Here is an 8,695-nt window from a genome sequence, read left to right as displayed (position 1 = left end):
ATCACCCAAGAACATGAAGATGACTTGAAACGTCTCTGAAAATGATCCCTTCCTGTCCATAGGCAGCTCAGCTTGCATATTGCTCGTGTTTGCTTTCCATTATCAGTGATAAACTTCGAGGATGCTGCAGCCTCCATTGAGTTTCTTTTTGTATATATATACTTTTTCTTTTTTTTTTCTTTTTTTTTTTTTTTTTTAAGACAGTCTCACTCTGTGGCCCAGGCTAGAGTGCAGTAGCTCAATCTCAGCTTGCTACAACCTCTGCCTCCTGGGTTCAAGCGATTCTCCTGTCTCAGCCTCCCAAGTAGCTGAGATTATAGGTGTGCACCATTATGCCCAGCTAATTTTTGCATTTTTAGTAGAGACGGGATTTTATCATGTTGGCCAGGCTGGTCTCGAACTCCTAACCTCAGGTGATCTACCCCGCCTCGGCCTCCCAAAGTGCTGGGATTACAGGTGTGAGTCACCGTGCCAGGTCTGAGTTTCTACTTTAACTGGCTGTCTTGCGCAAATCATGAAGAAGCCACTGTATGAATAAGGCAGGAAACTTGTTAGTTACAGATGAGGTGAGACATGTGCTGTATCCCCAAAATTAATGTTGGGGCATTAACTTTTAAGTGCTGCATTGTTTTACTGTTTAATGTTTTATACAGCATTCCTGTTCTCTTTTTTAAAATACTGTTTTTCTTTTGAGTCTACGTGACTGCAGCTTTTACGCTTCTAAACCCAGCACTTTGGGAGGCCAACGCGGGAGGATCACCTGGGGTCAGGAGTTTGAGGCCAGCCTGACCAACGTGGAGAAATCCCGTCTGTACTAAAAATACAAAAATTTGCCAGGCATGGTGGTGCATGCCTGTAATCCCAGCTACTTGGGAGGCTGAGGCAGAAGAATAGCTTGAACCTGGGAGGCGGAGGTTGTGGTGAGCCGTGATTGTGCCATTGCACTCCAGCCTGGGCTACAAGAGCGAAACTCAGTCGCCAAAAAAAAAAAAAAAACGAAACCAACAACAACAACAAAACAACAACAACAACAAAAAGGGTGTGCAATTGGGGTGGGGAGGTATAGTGCTCTTTTTGTAGACTCTGTCTTCCAGTTTTCCATAGATAAATGGATTCAGTGGGGACAGAAAGAGGGCCACTCCAGCTCTGGGGAGAAACAACAGAGTTGGGAAAGTGAGAAACCTTTGCATATGGCTGTGGATGATTAGGAGACTAAGAAGGAAACCAAAGAGGACTCCCCCTTTCCTATATTATTTGATTAACATTAGCTGTAATAACAAATAATTCCTGTACAATTTTAATGCCTTAGCACAAGATTTGGCAAGCTATGGTTCTCCAGACCAATTTGGGCCTTTGTTTGTTTTTGCAAATAAAGTTTTATTGGAACACAGCTACATCCATTTGTTTACAGATCGTCTAAGAAAACTTTTATGCTATGATGACAGAGTCGAGCCATTGTGAGAGACACTGCATGGCCTGCAAAGCTCAAAATATTTGCTCTCTAGCTCTTTACAGAAAAGTTTGCTGACCTCTGGCTTAACAACAAAGCTTACTTTTTGCTAACCTGATGGTCCAGTGGTGGGTATTCCTGGAGTCAGCAGGCAGCTTCTCTGGGGAATTTAAGAACTCAGTCTCTACTATCCTGTGGCTCTGCCATCTTCTAATAACTTACGATTTTCTGCAAGCAGCCAGTGGAGGCAGGAAGGAGAGAAGAAAGGGTGTCCTACCTCTCCAAAACTCTGGTCCACATCTTGTTGGATGAAGGAGTCACATGGCTACACCCAGATGCAGAGGTGCTGGGAAGTGTCCATGACTGGGCAGCTGCCTCCCGGTGACAGTGCCACACTGTGTAAATGGAAGCACACATTTGTTTTGGACCCATAGCCATCACCACCATGCTGTTACCCTACTATGCCAGATACCTGCTTTTGAATCATTGCTCTGCCACTTACTGACTGTGAGACTTGGGGGAATTTAACAAAACACTCTGTGTGTCCCAGTTTTCTCATCTTTGAAATGGGCACAATCACAGTTCCTGCCTCATAGAGTTGCTGCAAGCAGCAAGTGACATATTGTTTCCTGCTCAGCACAGACCTGGCATGGGGCATACATAGAACATATGTCATTGATCAAGGATGATGCCGGCATTTTTAGTGACTTGACAAAAAACCAGAGGCACTGGGCAACATCCTTCAGAGCACTTTGTAATAAGTCCCCAACCTCTTGCACTGTTCTGGGAGAAGCCAGGTGGATGTAGAAGGAGAGGTTCCTTGAAGAGATGAGTCCAGGCCAAGGCGGTGGGGACAGCTTGAGGGTGGAAAGGGATCTGCCCAAAAGACAAGGGTGCTTCTCGGAGTGTCTTGGATGAGGGAGGAGAGAGGAGGAGCACGCAGGGCAGAGGAAGCACTTGGTTGGTGGGTGCAGCAACATCTTTGGTTTAGTCCTTTACTGCATCAACATCCCCTTGCTTGTGACGAATAAGGGTAGGGACAGTGTCTGGATGGGAAGTCGCAGAGGCACCAGGCCAGCCCATGCTGAAAGCTCACCAACTCCAGCACTTACATTAGGTAATACACCAGCAAGGAGGACTCCTCATGTCTCACTGGGTTCCCCTTCCACCATCAGAAGCCAAGGAAATTTCCAAAATATTCCACTGATGTCCAGAGCAGCACTGGAAGGTAGTAAGAGCAGGATTTGTCATCTTATTTTGCATGTGGCTAGATGGAATCACTGAGAGAGACACCAACCTCACTCAGCTAATAAATGCAGACCCAGGATTGGCAGCCAGGCTCCTATGACACTGTGGCTGTGGCTGAGACAAGGCAGGATGAACGTTCCTTGGAGCACTGGCAGGGGGGACATTCACTATATTCTAACGGTAATACTTGGGTTTTCTTGATAGCTGAGATGCTAAACTTTGTTATGTGAGCTTGGAAAAATCCGTTCTCTCTGAGCCTCAGTTTCTTCCTCTGTAATATGGGCAACTCCTTTATAAGATCCCTTATGCCTTTATGTGGATGCTAGGTGTTAGGGAGGGCTATAAACAGCTTGTTTTCTCATGTAACAAATACTACTTGAGCCTTCAATGGGTTGTGCGTGCAGGGGATATAGCAGTCAACAAACCTGTTGTCTGTGTGTGAGCAGAGGCCGACACAGACGTAACTAGTATTTAATGTGTCAGCTGATAATAAGCACTAGGCAAAAAGTGGATTAGGGAAAGGCAAAAGGGAGGCCTCGGGTGGCGGTGCAATGGGGTTTTGATTTGAAATAGAGCCATTTTCACGGGAGGGTCCACTTGAGAACAGGTGGGTGGTATAGGAGAGAACATGATTGTTTCTGTGATTGAGAAAGAGAGGGGACTGGAAGTGCACATGTTCCTGAGGTTCCTTCACCTGAAACGAGGAATCTGAAAGCACCTGCTTTCAAGTTCTGCATTTTTGGGGGGTGGGAGGAAGTGAGAGAAAAACAGACCTGGTTCGTGTTTGGCATGTTTCTCGATGGGTGGAGCTACTGGGCTTTCTTGGGGCCATTGTTAAGAGCTGCCATGGCTCACGTCTGCTGGTGGTGGTCGTCTTTCCTTGTTCTCTGCAGTGCCCCCCAGCTTGACTGTGCAGCAAATGGAGCAGATCCATGTTCTTCGGTTGACAGAAAGGGAGAGTTAGAGATGGACCCAAAGCCCTCCTTAAATCAGAGGGCGAAGTGATCTGAAGTTCGAATTTAAATTTAGGAAGGGCTTTTTTTTTTTTTTTTTTTTTTTTAATGGCTGTGAATATCCTTCAGGCTATGTTGGGTACATTGCATAGACTACCTTCAAGATACGGAGAAAGGAAATGCATCTAATGCTGTTAGTAACAGCATTAATAATAGTAATAGATAGATAATAGTAAATAATAGCAATAGATTCCCTGTACATGCTGGACAGTGCACCAAGCATTTTATTTTATTTTTCACAATAATACCATGAGGGAGCTACTTTCTATCACTCCTGTTATGTAGAGGAGGAAACTGAGGCTTAGGAAGGTGACGTGACTTGCCCCAGCTCATCCAATTAGTGAGAACCTAAGTTGGTATTTGACTTCGGCTCTCAACCTCCAACCAGTCCTGTGTCCAAGTGGTTACCTCTAGTTCGGGGATTCTGGAAGTCCTTTCTGCATCCTTATGCTCTGGATATTTTTTTTCTATAGTGAACATATAGAGATTCTATAGCCAGGAGGAAGGTTGGGCTGAGAACAGTGATGATGTAGCCAGATAGTATTGTGTGAGTCAAAGAGGCTGCCTTGAGGTTGGCTCCAGAACGCTGGCTACCAAGCTTGCTGTGCCTGACTTCCTCAAGCCACTTGCCTCCCATGTTTTCTTTAAAGGAAACTTCCACTGCCTCAGATACATAATGTCATTGCAATCCTGTCTAAAGTCTGGTCTCCAGGGTTTGCAGTAAGATTTCTCTGAAGCAAGGCTGCATCTCTGCCTGTGAGATTTTGCATCCCCTAGCCTACCTGTCACTGCCAGCCAATACAGGGAGGCAGGGGAGGGCTCACATCCGTATCCTTGAGTGGACCCCGCTCTGGCGTCTTTATTTTCATCTCTGAGAAATTATATTTTCCCTGGAGTCAAATTAGAAGATATTCCAGTCTCCTTGCTTAAATATGTCTCAAAGGTTCTGCTGTGTCAGGCATGGTGATTCATGCCTGTAATTCCAGCACTTAGGTAGGCTGAGGCAGGAGGATCACTTAAGCCTAGGAGTTCAAGACCAGCCTGGGGAACACAGGGAGACCCTGTCTCTTCCCGCAAAAAATAGCCAGATGTGGTGGCATAGGCCTATAGTCCCAGCTACTTGGAAGGCTGAGGCAGGAGGATCCCTGAACCCAGGAGGTTGAGGCTGCTGTGAGTTGTAATTATGCCACTGTACTCCAGCCTGGATGACAGAGCAAGACCCCATCTCAAAAAAAAAAAAAAAAAAATAGGACCCTGCTGCTTCCCTGATCTGGCAAATTAAAAATATAATATAATACCTGTTGTTAAACCCTGGAACCACAAGTTTCCTATAAACATGATCGTTTTATGATTCAGCTGCACCATTAGTAATCTCCAGTTTTTTTAGTCCCTCCCATCTCCCTGACACCTCTTTCAGTTTTCTTCTTCACTTGTTCCTCTCTTCTTTCCTCCCTTTTCCTCTCCATCTCCTCTCATCTCTTGATTCCTCTCTTCCCTCTTCTTACTCCTTTTTCTCTCCTCTTTGACTCTTCCATGATTTATCTCCATTTCAACTATGCTTTTTAAAATACTTCATTTAAAAATTTTTTGGATGATTTGGTGGGAGGCTGTGTTTTGAATTTAGTACTTATTTTATTTGCTCAAAAAATGAGCAGCCAGCCAACCAGATAGCCATTCTATGTCTACATGTGGTCTCTCACGCCATCCAGCAGCTCTTACTTGATATAATTGTGAAGCCGTGGGAAAGCTATTGTGCCTACCTCTTCAGTGAGGAGCGAGTGGGAAGTTATGCCTGAACGTGGGCCTTCTCTGTGTTGTTTAGGCTTCTCATCTTGACACTACTCTAAATCCATGGCTTGAATGGGTCTGCAAAATGAGAGTCTCTAAAAGCCAGACCCATCTTGGCATATTTTGTGATCTCTAAGCAGCAATGGGAGACAGAGAAAAGGTGGTAAGGATATAACTTAGCTGAGACTGAAACACATTTTTGCTTAAAACTGTGCATGACATCAGCTGGGCATGGTGACTCACACCTGTAATTCCAACACTTTGGGAGAGCGAGACGGGTAGATCATGAAGTTGGGAGTTTGAGACCAGCCTGGCCAACACGGTGAAACCCCATCTCTAGTAAAAATACAAAAATTATCTGGGTGTGGTGGCACGCACCTGTAATCCCAGCTACTCAGGAGGCTGAGGCAGGAGAATTGCTTGACCTGGGAGGCGGAGGTTGCAGTGAGCTGAGATGGCGCCACTGCACTCTAGCCTGGGTGACACAGTGCTCCATCTCAAAAAACAAAAAACAAACAAAAAAAAGTGCATGACATCAGTGAGACCACTTGTGCTTTCATTAGTCTGCAATGAGCCAAAAATCCAGATGAACTGGTAGATAGCTGATGGAAGCCTCATGGGCTCGATTTGCACCCTCGTGTGTCCTAGGGAGAGGCGAATGCCACGGTTCTTAAGAACATGTCTTTGGATTGGAATTCTGGCTCTGATGACCAGCTATATGACTTTGGATGAGTCATTTAACGTCTCTGAACCCCAACCTGTTCTTCTGAACAAGAGGCACAATGACAGCTCATATGATTGGATTAAATGGCATAATATGTGACGTACCTGGCCTAAGGTTCATGCCTTAATAAATATGTGTCATCACTGCAATGTTTTGGAATGTTTTCTCTGTATGTAAAATGGTGCCCATGCCCACCTCCCTGTGCTACTGGAGGATTAACTGAGACATAGCATGACAAAACTCCTTGGAAGGCCAGTGCAAATGAGTGGACTTGTGACCTCTCACATTATTTCTGTCTGTAGGTTCAGCTGGCAAGCAGTCATGCCCATTTATAGCGACACGCACTGAAAACTTTCTTCCACAAGAGGTTATTGAACCAAGATGAGAGGAAATACCAGAAGGCTCTTTCTGTTGTTTTAATTCCTTCACATTTATTTCTTTCATCACCAGTTAATGAGGACTTAGTACTCACATCAGCAGTGAGAGTAGAAAATGGGCTCATATTGGTGTACAAATCCTGATAGGTTCTCTTACTGGTTTTAAGATTTATGCCAGGTTACTAATCAACCTTAGTTTTCTCACCTATAAAGTTGTAATTATAATACCCACTTCGAAGGGTCATTGTAAAAACCATACCTGAATGTTCCCGCATATACACAGACACAACCACTATAGAAAATAGATTATGTAATGTTTGTTCAATGTATTTTGCTTGTCTGTTGTTTATAGAGCCCTGCCTCAGTTGGGTGAGTTATTCCAGATTTGGAAGCGCCTCGTTCTCTAGCTTGGGAATGCAGCTGAACACTGGGGGCAGCTGTGGCCCTCTTTTTGTTTGTTGCTAACTTGGTCTAGGATCAGCCTGAGTGGACTCAGTTGGAATCTACCATCTCAATATCAGGTGGTTCACTTCTCATTGGTAGAGCCCTCTTTTTATGGGCTTGGGAAGGCTGGCTGATCATCTCAGGTTGTTTAAGCAAGAAAGTTAAGCTCTATCACCCTGATTAGTAGGATTTTCTCCTTTACATTCCTGTATTAATCTACAAACTGAGGAGTTTATCCCTGGTAGACATTGGAATACCAGGTGTGGTAGTCATGCTGCTTATGCATGTGTAGAACTTTCTAGTGGTGCCTCTCTTAGGCCACATTTTCACTTCTTGAGAACAGTCTCGTTGTTGTCATTTTTCTCCCAAAGAGCTGGCATAATACTCAAAATAAATGGGGTCTTATTAAGTGCTTGTTCATTGACTGATAGGAAGAGAACTGTGGGAATATATATTTATGGAAAAACAGCTCCCAGGTATTCATGCACTCATTCAGTCACCAAATACTTCTTTATCATCCTAAAAACGTCAGCAACTGTGCTAAGTGTTCAGACCGAAGAGAAGAATAGGACCTGCTATGGGGAAGCACTCAGTCTGAGGTGAGGGAAGAGAGGCTGGGAAATAGACTATGGTGCAGCACGAATGTATGTTTTATTTTTTGTTTATGAAATATTGTAGGGATGTAGAGGAAAATGAAACTAGCATCAGTGCTGGTCTTTAAAGAGAGGCTAAACCTCCACTGGTGAAGGAGATAGGGGAGGACATTCTAAACAGAAGGAAGAGATTTGTAGAGATGTCAAGGTGGGACATGGAGGAACAGCAAGATGTTCTGTGTGGCCGGGATGGTGCACATATGTGCATGCTTGCATGTGTGCGTGTGTGTATGTGTGCATGCACTTATGTATGTGTGTGACTGTGCACGCATGTGTGTGTGAATATATGTGCATGCACATATGCATGTGTGTGACTGCATGTGTGTGTGTGTGTATGCATGTGTAAGGCTGAGCTGGAAATCAACGTGTACTTTCTATTCTGGGGAGTTTGTATTCGCTTATTCAGCGCATGTTTATCAAGTACCTGCTATATGTTGGATGCTATGGTGTTTTGCACGAGCGCCTCGTAATCACAGTAAAACCTCCACAAGCGAAGGATATAGGGAAAGACATTCTAGACAGAGGGAAGAGATTTCTAGAGGTGTCAAGGTGGGACATAGACGAACAGCAGCATGTTCTGTGCGAGGTATTATGAGATAGGTATTATGACCATTACTTTCATTTTACCAGTGAGAAAACAGACTCAGAGAGGTGAAGTGACTTGCCCAAGGTCACACAGCATGATGATCCCCATCACTTGGGACAGCGAGTTCATTGAGCAGAGAAGTGAGGAGGTTGGGGCAGAATGCAGCCTAAGGTCCCTCAGAGTTGACCTTTGGCAGCCTCCTCATTTGCTCCAGCCCCACTGATGCTGTCTCAGTTTCCTAACAACCCCATGGTCTCCCCTACTTTGGGGCATTTGCACATGCTTTTCTTTCAGCCTAGAATGCTCTTCCCGTCATTCCTTTCTTGGTTGGCTATTTCTCATCATTATCCATCATCTCCTCAGAAAGGACTTGCTTCTGCTCCTGTCAATCCTCTCCCTCTCTTTGCTGTCA

General features: G+C 44.7%; 1 protein-coding gene across 5 annotated transcripts in view; it reads left to right on the top strand.

Moving 5' to 3' along the window:
* GRIN2A (glutamate ionotropic receptor NMDA type subunit 2A) overlaps positions 1–8,695 on the top strand; it is a 431,556-nt gene that overhangs the window by 154,628 nt on the left and 268,233 nt on the right. The window lies entirely within an intron of this gene.

The sequence above is a fragment of the Macaca mulatta genome, chromosome 20 (genome assembly GCF_049350105.2).
Source record: "Macaca mulatta isolate MMU2019108-1 chromosome 20, T2T-MMU8v2.0, whole genome shotgun sequence".
Taxonomy (NCBI): Eukaryota; Metazoa; Chordata; class Mammalia; order Primates; family Cercopithecidae; genus Macaca; species Macaca mulatta.
Note: the sequence above shows the minus strand (reverse complement) of the source record. Positions and strands in the feature narration are given on the sequence as shown.